Source organism: Aethalodelphis obliquidens, unplaced genomic scaffold (genome assembly GCF_003676395.1).
Source record: "Aethalodelphis obliquidens isolate GAN/ISIS:26980383/991018 unplaced genomic scaffold, ASM367639v1 scaffold12, whole genome shotgun sequence".
NCBI classification, from domain to species: Eukaryota; Metazoa; Chordata; class Mammalia; order Artiodactyla; family Delphinidae; genus Aethalodelphis; species Aethalodelphis obliquidens.
The window spans coordinates 35,397,679-35,410,634 of record NW_020837956.1 but is presented as its reverse complement, the minus strand read 5'-3'; the positions used below and the strand labels follow the sequence as shown (position 1 = coordinate 35,410,634).

At 45.1% G+C, this 12,956-nt stretch overlaps 1 pseudogene; it reads right to left on the bottom strand.

Annotated features, from left to right (window-relative positions):
* Window positions 1–9,600: 9,600 nt before the first annotated feature.
* Window positions 9,601–10,409, bottom strand: LOC113624204 (FMR1 autosomal homolog 1 pseudogene; annotated as a pseudogene).
* Window positions 10,410–12,956: the final 2,547 nt, after the last annotated feature.

Sequence of the window (12,956 nt, the reverse complement as noted above, 5' to 3'; positions counted from 1 at the left end):
AAAAGGTACCAGAGTAAACAGTGAAAAATGTCCCTCCCACGCCTGTCTCTCAGCAGCGAAGTCTAAAGTCGTCTCTGAAGCTCACGGGTTTTATATGGATTGTTGCAGAGATATTTTACGCACAAATAGTGCTCTATGTTATTTCCCCAAGCCTTGTTTGCACACGAATAATCATACTATTTCTCGATTTTTTTTTAACCTAGCAAAATATCTTGCAGATTGTTCCCTAACAGTGCAATAAAAGTTTTTCTCACTCTTTTTCATGTCTACACAGTATTGCATGGTGTGTATGTACCATAAATCACCCATGCCCTCTCCAACTCTGGACACTTGGGTTATTTCCAATATTTTGCAACCATAAACAACACCAAACATAGAACAATCTCATTCAGCCTACCTTTCACCCAGGTATGTGTATATCTAAAAAATAAGTGGCTAGCAGTGAATTACGAGGCCAGAGGTGACTTTAATAGATATTGTCAAATTATCCTTTAAAGAAGTTGAATCAATTTACCTCCCCTTTAGCAAAGTGGGAAAAATATGATAAATCAATTTTCACTTGGCCTTTAAATTTGAACTGCTACATTTTATTCTACTTGAATTCTATACAAGCACAATTTAGTTTGTTTGCTAATGTGTTACTGATTGTTACATGTGTCCTACTTAAATGTTCACCTTCCACGCACTACCCCCAGGAAATACATCAGTTGCACCAAATTTGTTTTGCCCCTCTCACTCTTTCCTTTGTTTATCTAATATTTGATACCCAGGCAATGCGATGCTGGCAGCAGGGTTGTAAGCCGACTTACCGTTTGCTGAAGTGTAGCATCTTGACTCTCCACCAGGTGGAGCAGTCTCACCTTAGGGAGCGCATCGAGTAGGGCCGCTGAATCTGGGGTGGTCAATATTCCTGGTGATATGCAGGTGGAGTGAAGTAGAGTGGAATGCGATTGGAGTTGAATTTAAGGTTTCAAAAGAGGTTGTGGCACATCTAGTCCTCAGATGTATTAGTGATCCAGGTGACGTTTAGTATCTCTGGTCTGAACCACCTGTAGAAACAAGTCAAGTCCTACAGTTAGGGGTTGATTTGTGTTCCCCATCCCTGCCTCCTTCCACATTCATACATTGAAGTTCCAACCCCCAGCACCTCAGAATGTGACCTTATTTGGGGAGAGGGTCTTTACAGAGGCAATCGAACTAAAATGAGGTCGCTGAGGTGGGCCCTAATCCAATATGACTGGTGTCTTTATAAGAAAGGAAATTTTGGACATTGACACACAGAGAGGGAAGAGGATGTGAAGAGACAGGGAGAAGACAGGCATGCAAGTCGAAGAGAAAGGCCTGGGACAGACAGATCCTTCCCTTGCAGCCTTCAGAAGGAACCAACCCCCTGACGCCTTGATCTGGGGCTTCTAGCCTCCAGAACTGTGGATGATACATTCCTGTTGTTTAAGCCCACCAGCCTGTGGTCCTTTGTTACGGCAGCCTGAGCAAACCAATATACCTACCCACTCACATTCTGGGAGAATTTAAGTAAGCTGGGTTTAAGCACTTACTAGGCTAGAGAAACATTTCCTCCACAGAAAGTGATAGCTAATAACAGAAACTGGGTTATAGTTTAGAGATATTTATTATAAGTGAATAAACTTGAAGTACCCTTAAGCCATTCAGAAATTGTCTTCACGTAGAAACAAGCGGTACGCTGATAACAAATGACTCTACGCTGCTTGACACGCACAAATGGCAGCTTTTAAAGGCTGCAGCCCATTCCACTCTACCGCATTTTAATTGGGCGCTGTGGTGGATGTGAAAAGAGGAAGCTGTTTTGCTCAGGCACAAAGGAAGGAGATGGCGTATCTACTGGTATGTGTGATGAGCTCAACAAATATACATAAAACTGAAAGTGTGTGAGAGGATGAGTTTGTGTCTGGGTGTAGTCGTGAAAATGTGTGTATGTTACAAAGAAAAAGGTATGAGAAGAGTTGGATTTACAAGAAAGAGAAATATGGGTGTAAGCAGAATCTATGTACCAAGGGGAGAAATGTTTGCGTGACAAGGTGTGTGTGTGAGTGTGTGTGTGAGAGAGTGAGAGAGAGAGAGAGAGAGAGAGAGAGACATTCGGTGTTTGTTGGAGAGAAACGTGTGAGAAGGAAACGTGTATGTATGTGAAGAAGAGTCACATGTATGTTTGAAGTGTGTGTGCATTTAAGGAGGCAGATATGTGTGTAAGGAATACGTGTGCGCAGCACATGCCTAGACGTGTAAGGGGGGGACGTATGTGTGAGGATGTGTGTGTGGGGAGAGAAGAATGTGTGTGTGTAAGCATGTGAGGAGAAGTACCTGCGTGCGATTCTTTAGGATAATGCTGGTCAAAGAAGCAAATGTGCCCAGAAGCCGTGTCTAATTGCCTTCCTGACCCCGTGGCCTCTGCGAACCCTGCTTACTGAATGAACTTAGAGATTGACAGCTCCTTTGTAGGTCTGAGGTTGGCCACCACAGTTTTTTAGTTCAGTCCCATGTTTGTCAACAACATTTTAAACTAGCTTGATTCCCCTCATTTAAGAAAATATCTTGAAATTACTTTTTCAAGTTTTGGTTCAAGTTCAGTAAAGACATAAAATGAGTGGGTCAGGTTCGGTTCAGGAAGAAAAAAGCTAATCATTCGTATTTGCGTGCTGGTGTTTAAATCAATGAACTGGGAGCAGAGAGATGATTCATCCAGCAGGAAAATAATACATAACTTTTTCACTGAATTTCATTTCTTGTCTTATTAATCCTTAATTGATAGAAGTCTGTACATTTCTAAAATTTATCATAGATTAAAAAATGGGATTAAATGGTTTCCCCAGAGTCACTGTATCAATTAGCTAAGGCATGGGACAGCTTCCTAAGAATTTTTCCCTAGCAGGAACCACGTATTCACTTTGATTCTTCTGGTGAATCAAATTATATTTTTGTCTTTATTAAAAGTGACTTCCTTTTTAATGTTGGGTTTCAAGGAAAGGAATTAATTTTTGGAATGACTTTCATATAATGGGGGTTAGGCAGGCTAACTATGGCCCATGGGCCAAATCTGTTCAGCTATTTAGTTTTTTTTTTTTTTTTTTTTGGAGGGGGGTATCCTTTTTTATGGCCCATGAGGTAAGAATGGTTTTCATATTTTAAAAAATATTTATACTTTAATATAAATGGTTATACATTTATACTTTAAATGGTTATATAAGTACTTTTATAATCGAATAGTGTGGTTTTGCCTCTTGGCTGGCAAAGCCTAAAATATTTCTTTTAAACCTTTAAAAAGAAGTTTGCTGACCCTGTTCTGTAGGATTTTATTTGCTTGCTGAAGTGTAAGCTGTCAAAATGTAAGGGAAAAAAAAGTAAGTACAGTGATTATTGGTCTAGCAATTGCAGTAAGGAATCTAAACCATAGAACCAACGTATTGGTAAACGTGAATTCAACACAGCTATTCTGTACATGTGTTTACTGGAGTGGTTGAAAAACTGTGTATTCCCTAGAAACACAAATTCAGTCAAGAATGTTCACTGCAGTCTTGTTTCTAATCATGAAAGACAGATCAACTCAAAGGTCCATCAACAGAAGAATGTCTGTACAAGTTGTGCCATTCGTACGATGGAATACTAATTAGCAGTTAAAATGAATAACCTAGGGCTATATGTATGACGAGATGGCTCTTACAAACATCATATTGAGCAAAACAACATAAAACAAATGACTGGGTTACAGAACAAAACGCAGAATATGATAACACACAGAAAGTGGTAATATTGGAAAACATGCTATAGTTCAACTCAGGCATACGTAGTAACATGAACACATGCATATGTAGTAATAGTATGAAAACTTGATGGGATGTTTTAGGAAAGTACTGGGGGTTGGGTGGGCGGTGGTGGGGGAAGAATTGGGATCAGGGAGGGCTTTCCGGGGGCTTTAACTGTATCGCGATATTTATTTCCTACATGAATATCTGAAGTAAGTATGGCAAGAGGTTAGGATTGGCTGGTTCTTGGGCACACAGAGAGGGGCTCGTGAAGTTACTTTCTCTTGTGTGCGTTTGAAATATTTCATTATAAGACAAGGAAAATGATGGTACTGCCAATCAGAGTACAGGAAATCTACGGAGATTGATTCAGGCAACGTTTTTACCCAGGACCTGTTGTGTGCGGGCACTTGCTGGGGGCCAGACCCTCATTCCCTCATTTCCTCATTTAACCGCCCAGCTCACTGAACTGTGACTGTCTCCCCCATCCTCAAGGACACTGTCAGACTGGCCCAAGGCCACAAGGCGAGTCATGGGGGTGAGTGGCGGTGAGGGCGCCGGGCTGGTCGCCCGATTCCAGCTCTGCGCCTCGCAGGTTCCTGAAATCACAAGGGCTCCTCTCTTGCTTAAAAAAAAAGAAAGAAATACTCCTGCCCTGTGCTCATTGCTTGCTCGGTCTACCTGTGCACCAGCCTCCTGCGAGATCTGCAAAGATTTATCAGAGATTCTTTGGTTCGTTCCGTTCCTCAAGGATTCTTCCCGACACTGGGGCCAGGGAGAGTTGGCTGGGTTCCCCCTGCAGGTGCCCACCGTTCCAGAATCTTTCTCCTCTGTTGGCCTCAGACAGGCTCCCTGGTGGGACACTGGCAGACCCCAGCTGCTGGGGACCCGGGTCCCCCTATCACCCCCTTGCTTGAGCCGGTCCGCTGGGGGCCGGAGAAGGGCGCCCCGCCGACGCGGCCCTCCACAGGGCTCAGCCCGTGCGTCCAGGGGTGGGCGTTCCGGGGCCCTTGGCGTGGAGCCTTTGGGAAGCCTGGGCTGCGCTCCTGCTGCCTCTCAGACCTGCCTTGTCCCCTCTGGGCGTCTGCGTCCCAAGCGACAAAATGACCTCTGTTCTCCGAGGGTTCTTCCAACGTCTGTCCAGACTCCCTTCCCCGCGGAGTCTCCGTTGGTTGGAGGGGCTCCCCGCGTGGCCCTGCGGGAAGGTGGGGAGGTGTGCCAGGGGGTGGGACGGGGAAGCTGGCGGAGGAATCCCTCGGTGAGATCAGAGAAGACAGCGACGTTTCCCGAGAGCAGGCGGCGACCCGAGGCCGGTGCCACGCCCTTCGGGTGAGGAGGTCGGACTTTGGCGAGGGGGTCGCAGGGGCAGGGAGAGGGGACCGGGCACGCGGAGCGAAAACCCAGGCCGGCGGGCGGGCGCGGGGCTTGGCTCTGGCCCTCGAGCCTCCTCCCCTCTCCCGACGCCGCCCGGTCCGGCCCCGGCGCCGCCCTCGCCGCGACCCTTCCTCAGCGGGGTCCCGGGTCGGCCGAGCCCACCGCCGGACCTTCTCCGCGGTCGGCCGGAAGACCCGGAGAAGCGGACTCCAGGGGGCGGCCGGGGTCAGGGGTCAGTCCCGGGCGCGGACTGCGCTCCGCGCTCCTCAGATCCGGGCTTTGCCGCGCGCCCCCCGGCCGGCCGAGCCCGGGAACTGGGGGAGTGAGCGCGCGGGAGGCTGGGCCGGCCCTCCGACGGCGGCGAGCGCACCGGAGCGGGGCCGCGGCGGCGCGAGGACAAAGGGCCGAGGTAGGAGCGGCCGCCCGGCGCGCCGGGGGAACGCCTCGCAGCGCAGCGCGCGGGGAAGCGCGGCCCGGGGAGCGCGCGGGCGGACGTGGGTACTTTTTCGGTCGGGACCCGCCGGGAGGCTACGGAAGTGTCGGGGTTCAGCCTCGAGGGCGCGTGGGGGTGTGGGTACCGCTGCCTCGTGTGCGTGCGCGCATGGGAGTGTGTGTGTGTGAGTGTGAAAGAGAGTGGCCGGCAGAGTTGGATTTAGATGGACTTAGAGCGCGCGCTGAGCGCTTGGCACATGGTGAGCGCTCCGTAGGTGAGAGCTAATAAAAATGACAATGATGGTAATAATCACTGTTCTGAGGGTGTGCACGCGTGCGTGCATGCGTGTCCATGTCTGTGTGTTTAGAGAAGCTGGAGCCGGTGGTGGCGGCCCCAACTCCCCAGCACTTGGAACACGGGAGAAAATGGGGCTTCTTTCCAGAACCGCCCTGGGACTGTCTCTGAGGGGCTCCGCCCCTTGGGAAGGCTGGTTCGGGGGAGGAGGAGGCTTAGTAGCTGGATCCCAGTTTTGGGTCTTGGGAACAAAGGCTGCTTCCCTGAAGTCCAAGAAGGTGCGTGTGTGTGTGTGTGTGTGTGTGTGTGGCCGCCAGGGCGCCAGGCGGGGTGGAGGCGATGATGGCCATTCATGGAGAAGGCTGTTGGGCCATTTTGCTGTCAAGCCTCTTTTGATCCCTGGTCATGAAGACCAGCAAAAAAAAAAAAAGAGGAACTACTTAATCTGTATACTGAAGCTTTTCTTTAAGAAAGTTTTATTATAGAGGTAAGTGTTACTCAGGACTTGGAAGATTTTTTTAGTGTCTCTTTTAAACAATATGTGCATTTTAACTTGATAAAAACTTTTATTCCTAGCGAGAGCATTTTAATTTTTCCAGTTAACACTGCGTGTTAGACATGGGGAAAGGTGGAGGTCTGGGACGGTTCTAACTTCATCTTACCTAAAGCGTTGTTTTAATGTCACGGGGTTTGCAGCACTTTGTAGGAAAACACTCCTGGAAGTTTTAAAGGCCAATTAGACTCCTACCCCTGTCTTAAATCTCCGGGCAGATTTGAAGAATTCCTTATATGCAATCCGTTGCTTCGAGAGTACTGTTTTTGGGTTTGCTCAGGAAAGTTTGTTTCTAGGAAACAAAAATCAGATTAAAAATGTGAAACAGTGAAATGAAACACAGGTGAGGAGATGTTTCTACAAGTCTGTTCATACTGAAATCTGGTTCATTTAAAGTTTACATTGTGATCTGTGACATATTCCATCCCCACAGCAGTGGATGAGGTGGTCTGCTGTTCATTCTGGAGCAATTTTTTTTTTTTATTTAAGTATAGTTGATGTACAATATTATATAAGTTACAGGTGTACAATGTGTTGATTCATAATTTTTAAAGGTTATACTTCATTTATAGTTATTATAAAATATTGGGTATATTCCCTGAGTTGTACAATATATCCTTGTAGCTTATTTTATACCTAATAGTTTGTATCTCTTAATCCCCTACCCCTATTGTGCCCCTTCCCCCACGACTCTCCCCACTGGTAACCACTAGTTTGTTCTCTATATCTGTGAGTCTGCTTCTTGTTTGTTATGTTCACTAGTTTGTTGTATTTTTTTTAGAGTCCACATATAACTGATATCATACAGTATTTGTCTTTCTCTGTCTGACTTATTTCACTTAGCATAACACCCTCCAAGTCCATCCATGTTACTGCAAATGGCAAAATTTCATTCTTTTTTACGGATGAGTAGTACTCCATTGTGTGTGTGTGTGTGTGTGTGTGTGTGTACACCACATCTTCTTTATCTGTTCATCTGTGGATGGACACTTAGGCTGCTTCCATGTCTTGGCTATTGTAACTAATGCTGCTATGAACATTGGGTGTGTGTATCTTTTAGAATTAGTGTTTTCTGGAACAAGTATTCTTTAAAGAATAAGAAGTAAGTTCAGGTTGAAGTTGAAATTCCATCCTAGCCTTTCTTGTTATTGATTAACAAATGGCTTATTTGTGGTTTAAGATGTTTTTAATCCGTGAAAGTAGCCACTTGCACCAATACGTGTAATCTTTCAGTGGGTGGGTAATTTGAAGCTACACTTTAATATCTGTAGTTTTGTCTTGTCATTTTTAATAGGAGAGTTTATAATGTAGAGCCTGTCTAAAGGTTTCTATGCTTAGTATAAAGTTGGTTCATTTAGTAAGCAAGTGACTGAACTATGGCATTACAGATGTTCATGCTGCTACTACCGTTTTATTTGACATCAGAAAACCCCATTTTAAGAAAATCGCGTCTAGTTTGTGGATTCAACATTTGAATTACTTAGTGATTCCAGAGTGTTCAGAGGCAATCTCAAAGGAGAGCTAATAAAAGGTTCATTCATTCAGAATGAAAAGAAGATAGACTATAACTTAGAGAGGCAGACCCCCTGCACCCCGTGCCATGCCCAAGCACAGTGCTCAGAAATGAGCGGAACCAGGACATTTAAACAAAGGCTGTGATATAGACCCTTCACGCATTAAGTGGGTAAAGGGAGCTTGCTTTTAATAATCGACACTTCCCTGTCCAGCATGCTTCAGCGGTTCTGTTCTGTTTCCCCTAGGAAGCCTCTAGGGCTTTTGTGGGAGTAACTGACCATTGGGGCTGGCCGAGGGCAGCTCATGGAGCTCTGATCTGGCCATTGCAGAGGGTCCGTAGACCTCTAATCCCTTCAAAGGATTCTAGTTAATCTCTGCAGTTTGTACACTGCTTAATGGGCACGCTTGTCTTTTTGGTTCAGTTTCTGAATATACAGATAAATTATAGTACTTTAAAGCTCATTGCCCTTAAAAACAAAAACACAGAATGAGGAAGACTGTTGTAGAAGTTATATCTGTGACATAAAACTTAAAAACCTGCAGAAGAGTTAAAAAAAAAAAAGAAGGAAAACTGGAAATCTATGATCCAGATATAATTACTGTTAATACTTTGGCATGTTCTGGTCTTAAAATTAAGTTCTATATGCTTCTAAACATTGGCCAAAATTATATATATATAAAATATATGTCATTTTGTATCTTTTAAATATAAAAGTTGTATTATGAATATACTTATTATTTTGTTTTTTTTTTTGAAGGCAAAAAGAAAACTTTTATTTTGGCATTAATCGCATCAATTTGTTTACATTTATGACATGTTACGTATATTATTATTCAAACAACTAACAAAGTCATCAATTTGGCTTTTATTTTCAAGTTCCTATTTGTTCAAAAGACACCTGTGACTTGAAGATTCTTTTAAAATGAATATTCTCTTCACTGAAATAAAAAGTTGACATTTAACAAGTATTACATTTTACACCTGTAAGTTTTTAAAGTACTGCAGAACTGTACAACTACATACAACATGTATATGGTTTGCTGTCTTCCTAGATATGAACTACTGTAAAATGACATAAAGTTCAAATTATTTACCTTGTCCACACTTAACTTGTGAGTCTGTCAAATAGCAGTTGTTGAGTGTCCAGTAATTAGAGGAGAAAGTAAAAGGAGGACATGAAGATGCTCTTCCCCTTAGGAACTCACTTGCTATAAAGCTAACATACGCCCATAAAGTAACAAAGCAATACTGGGTCGTGTTACCTGGTAACAGAAGTAGATGTTCAGGTAACTATTGCTATATGGAATAGATGTATCCTAAGTTAACAGCAACATCTTATTTGTTAAGTCCAAATCCTCAGTTAATTAAAATTTTATACTGTATCAGCAATCTATTTCCACAATAAATTAATTTTGGTTGCAAGAGGTTAAAATGTAAGTTTCTTCTATTGCATGCTTGAGAGAACAGTTCCCAGTGAAGAATAAATAAGGGGGGAGGGGAATAAATAAGGGAACAATGGCAACAATAAGCCGGTCAATACAGCAGACACTATTAGAGGATTTTCAAACCTCCTTGCCCAGTAACCCTAAATTTAAAAGCAGCAGCAACTGAACAGGTAAAAAGAAAAACGCAGAGGAGTAGGACTGGGAAGTCACATGATGTATGTCTTCTCTGGGCAGCCGTAGCAGCAGCACATAAAAGCAACCTTCATGTTAGCACAGTGAAGCTTAAGGAGCAACTCCATCCTTGACGCTGCAACAAGATTCCTAGGAACCTGAATAAAATCTTCCACAAATTCCAAAAAACCTCTAGCCCTTTTTACAGCATCAGCACTCTCTCCGTAGATTTAAATGTTCCAGTATCTTCATCTAGCTCAATAGCTGTAACTCCAGGAACCTTTCTAGCTTGCTGTATGTTACTGCCGTGTGTTCCTGTTGGCAGGCCCATCCAATGTCCTCTCACAACAAATTCCGCATGAAAAGCTGCTGCAAGTTGTTTTGTGCATTCTAAATGCTTAGTGGCCTCTTCATTTCTGGACATAAGCATCAACTTCGTACGAATGCTTCGCAAATGCACGTCACTCAGAATGTTTACCCTCTTCACGATTGCTTCACTGGCAGACGGTATCATTAGCTGTGTGGTTTCTGGATGGTAAAAAATTCTGCCTGCTCCTGCTGCTTTCTTAAAATCTTTATGTGCATTTTCACTAGCGCACGTCTCTCTCACATCCTCAGGAACATCCACTGTGCATTTAAAGAAGGTATTTTTTTTGACAGTTTTATTTTGATTGACAGGCCGAAGTCATTCCAATGGGACCATTTCATTGTAAGTGGCATCACAAGCAGCATATTGAATGACATAAAATCCTCCTTTCATCATTCGAAGTTTAGCCAGCCACCATCCGCATGGTTCTTGATCATTTGCTCTTGAATACACCTGTGCTTCATCTCCTTCACTAATTTATTTATTTATTATATTTTTGTGGTACGCGGGCCTCTCACTTTTGTGGTCTCTCCCCCTGCGGAGCACAGGCTCCGGACACGCAGGCTCAGCGGCCGTGGCTCACGGGCCCAGCCGCTCCGCGGCATGTGGGATCTTCCCAGACCGGGGCACAAACCCGTGTCCCCTGCATCGGCAGGCGGACTCTCAACCACTGCGCCACCAGGGAAACCTCAATAATTTCTTTTTTTTATATCAGGTGGTTGTGGTAATCTAACTTCATTAAATGGAACCTGGCGTTCCGGTTGCCAGTTGTTCTCAAAAACAACTGTGAGGGCTTCCCTGGTGGCGCAGTGGTTGAGAATCTGCCCGCTAATGCAGGGGACACGGGTTCGAGTCCTGGTCCGGGAGGATCCCACATGCCGCGGGGCAACTAGGCCCGTGAGCCACAACTACTGAGCCTGCGCGTCTGGAGCCTGTGCTCCGCAGCAAGAGAGGCCGCGATAGTGAGAGGCCCACGCACTGCGATGAAGAGTGGCCCCCGCTCGCCGCAACTAGAGAAAGGCCTCGCACGGAAACGAAGACCCAACACAGCAAAAAAATAATTAATAAACTCCTACCCCCAACGTCTTAAAAAAAAAACCAACAACTGTGAGGGAGTCTTCATGAACATCTTTGATAAGTCCCTTGTCAAAAGCCCCGTTGGAGCCGAGAATCTCCACCGTCACCTCCGCCGTCACCTCCGCCGTGTTGGACCCGCAAAGCGATATTGTCATTTTAAATTACAATTTTGTGTTCTCTTGTGTGGATAAATTATAATTTAACTATTACCCTAGCAGACTCTTGGCCTTTTTCTTTTATTTGTGCTTTTGATGTTCTTTTCACTTTGATAAAACATCACTGGTTGATGGTAATACACATTTCTGAAACTTGACCACCCTTAGAAAACGGCACAAAAAGTTTTACTTCAAGGATATACAGTGGGAAAAGATGCAGCCTTGCCTTAGCCCTCTCAGTCTCGTAGCCCCTTCTTCATTATCTTTTATGCCATTTATTTGTCTCTGTAACACAATAATTTGCATTTTCTTTACACCACCAAATTATGGGCTTCTTGAGGACAGCAATTTGTGCCTTAATTTTGTTTGACTCCCTCTAGTGGCCAGCCAAGACTTGGCATGTCACAGATGTTCAAAATATTCCTTTGGTGGGCCGGGGCGGGGGGGTGGGGGGATGGGGAGGGGGTCGTGTGGGGGGAGGGGGGGGCGGGCGGGGGGGGGGGGTGGGGGGAGGGATGGGGGAGTATATTTCAGGGGCTGTGTGGGAACCCAGGTCCTCTCAGAGATGTGCAATGACAAATCTTGATCCAACTGACTCCCATTACCCTTTCATAGTGGAAAACTTCAAACGTCTACAAAAGTGGAAAGATCATATGCTGAGCTTCTGTGTGATCTCATCCAGTTCAACAACTGTGAACACTTGATCAATTTTGCCTCTTCTTCCTCCTCCCTCCCCGCCCTGCAACCCTCCTGGATTACCCTGAAGTAAATCCAAGACATTACAGCATTTCATACCCTTGGATTTTTGATGATGAGTTTACCTCCGAATCCACCGAAAAGGGCATGTTTTCAGGAAGGTGGGCTTGCTGGGAAGCTGTGTAACAGACATGCCAGTGACCTGCCTACCTCGTTCTGCTTTGACCTTGAGAAGGTTGGCTCTCTGGCTCACCTATCTGTCACCTGAGGAGCTGGGCCTAGGTAATCCATGAGCTTCCTTCCAACTTGTACTTTGTTCCAGCTCAGGTCTGCCTTGTAGTCTAGTGTGGTAGTTCTCAAATTGTCGTTGCTGGGCCAGCAGCTTCGGCAGCACCAGGGAACTTGCACAAAATGCAGATTCTCAGGCCCCATACCCAGCCCTACTCAGAAGCTCTGGGAAGGGGTAGATTTGCCAATAATTTGTGGTTTAATAAGCCCTCCAGGTGATTCTGATGAACAGTCAAGCTTGAGAACCACTAATCTGTGAAAGTATACAAGAGGTCTATAAGCTCTTAAAAAAAAAAAAAACGAACAGGGGACTTCCCTGGTGGTCCAGTGGTAAAGAATCTGCCTTACAATTCAGGGGACAACGGTTCGATCCCTGGTCAGGGAACTAAGATCCTATGTGTGGCAGGGCAACTAAGCCCGCATGCCACAAGTACTGAGCTCACGCGCTGCAAACTGTAGAGCCCGTGCGCCCTGGAGCCTGCGTGCCACAACTAGAGAGAGAAAACCCACACGCCACAGCTAGAGAGAAGCCCTCACGCTGCAATGAAGATCCCGCATGCCACAAATAAGACCCGACACAGCCAAAAAATAAATAAAAAGAAAAGGAAACCCTACTGGAAATTGTGCATTCACCCATCATCGAGTTCGATAAGTCAGTACAATGTCAGCTTCTTCCCTTTGTGCAGAATGAGACCAATGGTGGAGTGACTGTGAGATCTTTTGTTGATCAGGAACTCTGATGGATAGTTACAGTTCTTGACTCAAAAAGATTTGGGAAAGAAATGATTAGATAAAATGTTTCTGAACT